We start from the raw sequence: 8,478 nt of genomic DNA, 5'->3' as shown, positions 1-8,478 counted from the left end.
ATTAGAAACTTTGTGGAATCTGTAGAACTCCCTAAACTGATGACTGAGCAAAAACATTCTCTTGATTCTGAGATAACCTTGGAGGAACTTGACGAGGTAATTAAGGCCTTGCCTACAGCACAGCTCTGGGGCCAGATGGTTTTGCCGCTGAATTTTTTTTAGATCTTATGCTACAGAAATGGCTCCAATTTTGTTAGAAATCATTAAAGATTGGAAAGCTTCCGCCAACCATGATCAGTCTGATTCAAAAAAATTCTCCTATTATGTGTAAGCCTTACCATCCAATTTCCATGATCCTGCTAGATGTTAACATATTGTAAAAAAATGTTGGGAATTTCTCATTGTCAAATCTCAGTGCTCAGGCAGCACTGAGATCTAAAAGTACTAGAAGAGAAATGCAGCCGCAATCAGATGATTAGAGCAAGTCTTTTGCAACTCTGATAAGTGCAGTCTCTGTACTGTGGTGGTTGCCTTAATCCTGACTGAAATTTTTCATATACTCCATTTCTGTAGAAATGAGCATAGTTCGAAGGACACTATCTTTTTTTTTTTTTTTTTTGGACATAAATGCGAGATTTGAAATCGGTCTATAGTTTGCCAGTTCTCCAGGATCAAGATGTGGCTCCTAAGCGGTTTGATTACTGCCATTTTAAAGTTTCTTGGGACATGTCCTAAGGATAGCAAGGAGTTAAAAATATTAAGAAGAGGTTCTGAGATTACAGGGAATACCTCTTATAAGACATTTACATTTACATTTATGCATTTTGGCAGACGCTTTTATCCAAAGCGACTTACAGTGCACTTATTACAGGGACAATCCCCCCGGAGCAACCTGGAGTTAAGTGCCTTGCTCAAGGGCCCAACAGTGGCATCTTTGTGGTGCTGGGGCTTGAACCCCCGACCTACTGGTCAGTAACACTGAGCCTCAACCACTGAGCCACCACTGCCCCATAAGAGCTTAGTTGCTATTGGATCTAACATACATGTTGTGGCTTTTGATGTTTCGATATGTTTTGTTAGCTCTTTGTGACCTGTGACAGCGAAGCATTGAAGCTGCATCGTGAAGAATCTACAGTATGTCTTCTGAAGTGATATGATTGGTGTGGGTGAGAAACAGATCAATATTTAAATCTTGTTTTTACTATAAATCTCCAATTTCACATTCTTACTGAAAATCACAACCTATTGGTCGGGGAGGACAATTTTCAGTACAAAAGTATATGATATTTAAAAAATGTATTTTAAAAAAGTAATTAAATATCTATCTGTTTCACCCCACACCTATTATATCACCTCTGATATAGATTTAACCACTGTAGATTTATGGAGTACTTATGGAGCCTTCATGTGCTTTTTATAGATTCAAAGTTCTGGCCACCATTCACTTGATTTGTATGGACCTACAGAGCTGAAGTTTTCTTCTAAATATCTTAATTTGTGTATAACATGAAAAAAGTCACACACTTCTGGGATGGCATGAGAGCGAGTAAATGATGCAAGAATTTTCGTTTTTGGGTGAACTGTTCCTTTAAGCGCAGAGGGAGGGGGCGGTTCATGATTTGGCTGCGGTGTTTTTGTCTCGCTGTCAGTGAGACTGCTGGCCTCGTCGACTGAGGGACTGGAAGGGAGTAGGTGAGAATAAACATAGGCTACTCTATGGTCAGCCATCTGTTTTTATTTTTTATGAAAATAACGCATGCAGTTATGCATTAGACATATGTATTGTTGTTTTTCCGTTTACTTAACGTGGTTGTGGTGCTTCAGTCTTTGTGCTGCTCGATTTTACATGGAGTTGCAAAGTAACGGGACCACAATGGGAATTTTACCAATTAAAGCGGACTTATTGCACTCTTGCTTTTATGTGACTTATTTCCGGAGGTAAAATGCATTCGTTTGAAAAGCAATGTTCGTTATTTAATAGCTTATGTATGGCTGTCTTTGCCATTTGGTAATTATTTGGCATCGTTCATGGGAGGCGCGCACAATGCCTTTAATAGCTGGTGTTGCGCAAGTGCGATACTGAGAGTTCAAATACAGGCGTGTAGAATTTAATTCATTATTAATATCGCCAGTTGTTAATAAAGAAAAGCGAGTTATATTTTTTAATGAAAATCTGTGTTAATTTGCAGACGCGCGGAAAATTGGCGCGCGCTCTTCTTGGGAGAATCCAGTCAGGGAAGAAAACGCCTTTTAATGTATTTTATCAGTGAGTATTGCTATTGTAATTGTATCATATTTATAAACTGGCTCGGAAATGATGGTGAAATGAGTGCTAATGGCGTGTTGGGTTAAATTCTTCATGAATTAAAACTCCCGTGACTGCTTCGACTCTTGGGAGAGGGTGGGACTGACCGCTGGAATTTTTCATGACTTCCAGATGTTCATCACTTTTGTTGCAGTGGCTTTGAATTCATTGGCTTCGTCCTGCCTTGATTTCGCTGGTTAGTAATTGTTGGGTTTAACACGTGCTCTTGATTGTTTTCTTATAACGTTTGTGCAAGTTTGTTTGTAATTGTGTTATTGATCATGAAACATCTTCTCAAATGTTATAGAGAACACGTGAGAGAAGGAAAGTAGAAAAGAATGATAAATATTCAGATAGATTTACTGTTTTGGTTGTTTTGCTTATTTACTTTCCCCTTTCCTCTTGCTTGAATTTGTGCCTTGCCTGTTAGACTCAGTTTCAACGTGTTAGTAAACACGCGCGCAATTTTATTTTGTTTGGGGGGTGTACTTTTGTTTATTTTCTCGCCTATCGGTATGTAGGCTACCAAACAGCCAGTCTAGGTGTGTAAAGTGTCAACATTCTCACATTATCGTAGTTCTGACTCTCGTGCGCATCGGTCGTGGGGAGAAGTCGTGGAATTCCTCGCGCTGGAATGCGTGGCTATAAACTCCATTTGTACTGTCGGACACACGCTGGGCATCTCAATGTTGTTTGCCAGGCTAATATAAATTAAGTTAAAGGGCTACCCGAGTCTGTCTCAAATGCTTTTAATTAGTTTTACTTGTTGATATTTCTCAGTGTGTCACTTAATTACCGACTTCCTCTTAGGATAACCCTAAAACACAATAGTTCTTTAATAGTCCCATTGTTTCTCCTAGACAGCAATGAGATTAAATGGAGAGAAAATGGGCACTTCTGCTTAAAGGGTTAGTTCACACAAAAATGGAAAGTCTCTCATAATTTACTCACCCTCATGCCATCCCAGATGTGTGTGACTTACTTCTGCTGAACACATACAGCTCTGCAGGTCCATACAATGCAAGTTAATGATGATCAGAACTTTGAAACTCCAAAAAGCACATAAAGGATGCATGTAAGTAATCCATGATTCTAGTGGTTAAATCTCTGTCTTCTGAAGTGATGTGACTGGTGTGGGTGAGAAAAATAACAATATTTAAGTCCTTTTTTAATATAACATTTCCTCCCTGCCCACTAGGTGGCAATATGCACAAATAATGTGAATCATCAAATATAAAATAATGTGGAAATGGAGATTTATAGTAAAAAAAAAAAAAAAGGAATTAAATATAATATAGCTTCTGAAGATATGGATTAAATCACTGGAGTCGAATTTATTACTTTAATTTTTTTTTGGAGCTTTAAATGTTTGGCCACCATTCACTTGCATTGTATGGACCTACAGAGCTGAAATATTCTTCTAAAAATCTTAATTTGTGTTCTGCAGAAGAAGAAAGTCATTCACATCTGGGATGGTATGAAGGTGAGTAAATGATGAGAGAATTTTCATTTTTTGGTGAACTATCCTTTAAGTCTTCTGCTTTTCTGATTCTGCTTTTGTCTTCTCTAAAATAATAAAAAACCCAGTAATCTCACATGTGCATTTTCTAGAGTAGAGTTTCAGAAGTGATCTCAACAATGCCTCAAACTGTGTTCAGATTTAATAAGATTCCAATGAAAATCAAATGAGAAGTCTGAGATTTCAATATAAAGATTTTTCATAAAATTCTCCCAAGACCAATTTATGCCATCCACATAAATTGTATAGCTCAATACTCTTACTGTATGTCAAAATGTATCTCATTTGTATCTCCTAAGGCACTTTGGGAGAAACATTTGTGAAATGTTGAGTCTACAGTAATATATATCATAACTGAGAACCATATAAAGGAACCCAAAAAGATAACTCACTCATCATTTACTCACCCTCACCCTTATGCCAACTATCTTCAGTGAAATGCAAACAAAGATATTTTGATAGATGTATGATGTGTTTATGCCTATACAATGTAAGTCAATGGGGTTCAACACTTTTAAGCTCCAAAAAGGACATAAAGGCAGCATAAAGGTAATCCATACGACTCAAGTTGTTAATTCTTTAAGTCTTATGAAGTGATACAATCGGTTTTGAGTAAGAAACAAACAAAAGATTAAGTCTCCTGGGCAAGGAAAGAGCACCCTCTGAGCAATGTTTGACAGTGGGCTGTCTTTCGTCAAAAAAAAAATCACACTCAGCAATTTTATGGAATGTCATGTTCACTTTAACTTGTGTTCAGTGAGCATTATTCTGCTTGATAGGCATGTAAATATGCCTTTCATGTTGAAATGTGATGTTCCATGCAGGTTACAAAATGCCAACAATAATTAAGGACACAGAGATTCCCCATCATCCTCCTCTTTCAGCTATAGTTACGAACTGGTTTAGTTTCAGTGCACATAGGTGTCAGTTTGATGGGCACACTAAACAAGTATAAAATCAATTAATACTCTGCAAGTCTTATGCTTTTGACATTTGAAGGGGCTTGCCATTACTGCATTCCTGCTTGCTGTATTTGCCTTATTTTGCCATTTGGTGGACCAGAATGTAGAGAGTTGTTATCTTCTGCCAATCCCATCTAATCCGGAAATGGCATTAATATGAAAGGGAGGTTGGATATTTTAGAACAGACCCAAGTCCCCTGAGTGAAGGTGTGTCTCTTCAGTGTTTGTCTGCTCCATGTGCTGCACATGTGTTCTGGGGTGTGTGATGCACGTCTAGTCTTGAACTGCTCAATGAGCTTATTAGCAAATGTTGTGTCTGAAAACTTGAACACTGTTCTTGTGTGTTCAGGCATGCTTCTAACATAGTCAACTGGTAATAATTCATACGAGATTGCAAAATCGAAAGATATCAACTTGTATGTCCAACCAATCATCAAACATAAGTTCAAATCGATTCAATATAGCCATCAAATCTTTAAGAAAGGAAACATCAGTGGACAAATTTGGTGCTTAGTTATGCAATACAAATGACAGATGTATGTCGATAGGCCCTCATCTCGTTCCAAACCCAATGTTTTATTTTCTTTAGTGATACACTAAATACATTTTCCAATTAATATCATGGTTAGGTTTAGGGTTTGGTTAAGAGGTTAAACTTTATGGATAGCTCTTAGGACAAATCGTAAAAACATAGATTGTTGGTTCACAGTTTCGAAATGTTTTTTTCATTTTGGTTTGTTCTCATCAGAAACATTTATATTTTATTTATTTTTTCGTTTCTGGCACAAAATGATCCACTGCCTCCTTTCTAAATCTAAGAATGGTTAATAACGTTCTTTTTAATATGACAGTACTGTGTGCTACGGGTGGGTGAAATACTAGTTGCAGTGTTACCAGATCTGGAAAAACAAACCCAAAAATAAGCGACTTGCCTCACCAAAATTCCAAAATTAAAAGTAAAAAAGTTAGCAGAAAAAAATATTCAAGTTTTCACTCTGGAACAAATACATTTGTTCTTGTTTTCAGTTTTGTTTTGGAAATTGTTCTTCATTTTCAGTCCTTGAGCTGTTTCTAGTCAAATTGGTTTGGTCATTTTTCTCTATGGGACTAAAAGTCGTACGTATTTGTAATTTTGTATGAGGCAACTTGTACAGTTTTGTACAATTTTGCTGTCTTGTGCTAATTATTATGACTTGTCATGAGACTGAGCTGTATTCTGTCATGTATGACCGAAATTTCGTCCCTTTGATTATGACACGAACAGGTTTGGCCCAACCATTCACAGATTCAGAGAAAACAGAGTGTGGAAATTGCAGTAACCACAAACTCCAGACTAAAACCTTGAAGCCATTTTAAGTTTCATTCTTGCCGTAGTTATTGCATATAGCCTTTGCAGGGCAGTACGCATGGTCATAGTTTTCTAGTAACTTTATACTCTGCTCTGTCAGGATATTTTAGAAAGCTTGTATGATAGTTGCACTTTACTCTGGAAAAGTTTTGGTTTCCACAGGAGAGGGTTGAAACCTGGAAATGGCCACGGCTGTGAATGTTCCCCTGCTGCAGCCATGCAATCTGCTTTCCTTACTTTTTGTTTACATTACCAAGCAAAGTCTGACTAAAGCCTAAAGTCTCCCCTCCACAGCTGCTCTGACCGCAGTGATGCATTGGCACCCCTTACACACTCGTGACCTTTTCGTTGCTGCATGACACTACACTTACAACATGTCTCTTTTGTTTCTCTATCTGCTCTTCTGAGCGTTTACAGTATATCCCCACTCAGCCACTCTGTGCTGTTCATCACCTTAAATTCACTCACCCTCAAACCCAAATTACTTATCTTTCTTCTGTGGGAAACAAAAAGAGATTTAAGGCAGAATGTTAGCCTCAGTCACCATTCACTTTCATTGTATGGAAAAAAGATGCAATGAAAGTGGATGGTGATGACTGCATTTTTATTATTGGGCAAACCATCCCAGTAATCCAAATGTTTTTTTTCAGGATTCTAAATTCTGTTTTGAAGTGGTACATTTTGATGTCTTTGGTGATTCCTGTTGCCCAGCTCCACCCTGTAGGCCGGAGGTCAGCACAATGACCAATGGCGTCGCGGTGTGTGTTTGTTCTTCTCCTGCTCGGGTGGTAACGTGAGTAGCGAGAGGCCCCTCCCTGGGCCTTGAGCTTTGACTTCAGCCCATACGGTTTCTGTAGATGCCGTCTTTTTCTCCATACCACTCCCTAATGTAAAAAACAGCACCATATGTGCAGGCCATGCTGACTTCAGAGCAGGACAGTTTCTAGCACTTGTCATAATTTTGTAAGGTCTTGTCTGAAACATTTCAACAGCTGAAAATAAGCTAACAGGTCTTTTGCATAGTATCTTACTCAGAAGTACAGTCATTAGCAGAACTTTCCGTAGAAGTACTTGAGGCCCAAATGGTCAGCAGATAAAAAATAACTTTATTTCAATTACTGTTCTGTGCCATATAAAGGCAAAATGCAGAAACTATACAAACACTGAGCTTGTTTACATGCACGGTCTTACACCTGTTACTGTATGCTTAATAAGCCGTCAATGTGTGAGGTCATGTAAACGTCTTTACTTTATTGGGGGTAAGGTCTTGAATGGTTTAAGTATAAACCAATCAAAGATGTTTTGACATCAAAGCAGAAAATAATCCAATCATTACAAGGCTCATCTAAACATGGTTTTCTTCAGTTGTCAGATTTTGTTGATAAACTGATTTTTGCTAGTTATTACCGTATTTGTGTGCATGTGAACGGGATCAGTTAAACTGAGAAAAATGACAATGAGTTGACTTTAAAAGGACACCCAATACTGCAGACACTTTAGTTTGCCCTTGTATTACCCCCTCCGTACAGTTGAGTCAAATTCATCACAGGAAACATCATTGTCTTAGACAGGGGGACCCACAGGGGGCCAAAAGGGGTCAGAGAAAATGTTCAGAGAAAAAAGGTGTAACATTTTGACATTATATGACACTATTACGGTTTCATTCTGTAGATTATTCATGAATAGTTTATTGTATTGACAGAAATGGTAAGAGAGTAATAGAAAGAAAAATAAATTGGCATGTACTTTTTATATATCATGAAAAAAATAGTCTATATAATAGTCTAAAAAATCACTATTTTTGTAAAGCTGCTTTATTATTTTATTGTATATATTAAAACAAATATAGCACTTTTCACAATACACTGTATATATATTTTTAATGAAATATGTTTATTATATAATTTTTTCAATTGAATTTATAAATTTGGCAGATGCTTTTATCCAACGTTCAGTGCATTCAAGTTATACATTTTTACATACAGTATATACATTTTGTATATATACATTTATATTGAAAATGTTTATCTTGGGTATATACATGTAACATTACTCCAGCTTTTTAATATTATAGTACAGTGACAATATAAAAGCCAATAAGTACATTTTGCAAATAAGAAGTCTTTATAATATCATGTTTGCTACTTTTCTCACACAATGAGTCCCTTGCAAAGAGGCTCCTTGGCATCAAAATGTTTGAAAACCCTTGTCTGAGATACCCGATTTTGGTCATAACTCAATTTAACCCTTGCACAACAGCATACGTTTGCTGTTTATAGATCAATCATTCTCTCTTGTTTGGATATTGATCTGCTATCACTGCAATGGCTTTGGGCCACCAACAGAGAAGAATTCCAACCTGAATATGTTCCTCTTACTTTGGGATATTCTTCACCCATCAAAT

General features: G+C 37.2%; 1 protein-coding gene across 1 annotated transcript in view; it reads left to right on the top strand.

Annotated features, from left to right (window-relative positions):
• Positions 1 to 1,581: 1,581 nt before the first annotated feature.
• Positions 1,582 to 8,478, top strand: part of LOC127648058 (KN motif and ankyrin repeat domain-containing protein 2-like) — a 38,818-nt gene continuing 31,921 nt past the window's right edge. Inside the window, exon 1 of the mRNA XM_052132649.1 lies at positions 1,582 to 1,632. The gene's annotated coding sequence lies outside the window, so the exon portion shown is untranslated. The remainder of the gene's footprint in view (positions 1,633 to 8,478) is intronic.

The sequence above is a fragment of the Xyrauchen texanus genome, chromosome 8 (genome assembly GCF_025860055.1).
Source record: "Xyrauchen texanus isolate HMW12.3.18 chromosome 8, RBS_HiC_50CHRs, whole genome shotgun sequence".
Taxonomy (NCBI): Eukaryota; Metazoa; Chordata; class Actinopteri; order Cypriniformes; family Catostomidae; genus Xyrauchen; species Xyrauchen texanus.
This window is presented reverse-complemented; position numbering and strand designations above follow the sequence as displayed.